We start from the raw sequence: 727 nt of genomic DNA, 5'->3' as shown, positions 1-727 counted from the left end.
TCGATTCTCAGTACTGCTTTTGGAATATCTGAGAATCCATAACCAGGAGAATACACGCAAGATTTTTATCGGTTTCGAAAACTTTTAACATCTTCCTGATTCAATTGCAGAACTGAAACCTTACATAACGAGGACTGGAAGGACTGTCCATTGCTAAATTCATTTTCTTTGAGATTATGTCCCTTAGAGTGAAATTCATATCCCTTCTGATGAAATACAAATAGAAATCCATAATTCAGAGCAGAACGTTCAGAATCTTGCGATGTTCCCAAACATTTTTTTTCCTAACAAGTCTTTTTATTTAATGGAATTGAATAATACTTATAGTTTACTTGAAAAATATTGAGTTAAGGTCCTTACAATCATATTCCCTTGCATTTTTTTCAAGAAAGTTACAGATCAGGGAAACAAAAAACTCTTTTACAGTAATTTTGTGTGTGAATGGAATAACGTTACGGAATGTAAAGGGACATATCTTGCAAATCACATGGTGACGTTGAAGAGAAAGCAAGTTGCAAGTTATTCATATGCAATGTACAAATAGAACAGAACGTATTTTACTAGGCACAGGTTGCGTCGAGGAGAAGGAAAGAGATAAAAAGAGCCCAATTTAAAGTTATTTGAGTAAAGGACAGACCGAAAGGATGACCCTAATAGAAATCGAATTGCCGATGACGTCAACATTCGGCGTCAAATCAAGGTCACGCAATATAGTTATTTCTATATC

Source organism: Penaeus monodon, chromosome 27 (assembly GCF_015228065.2).
Source record: "Penaeus monodon isolate SGIC_2016 chromosome 27, NSTDA_Pmon_1, whole genome shotgun sequence".
Lineage (NCBI taxonomy): Eukaryota > Metazoa > Arthropoda > Malacostraca > Decapoda > Penaeidae > Penaeus > Penaeus monodon.
Note: the sequence above shows the minus strand (reverse complement) of the source record.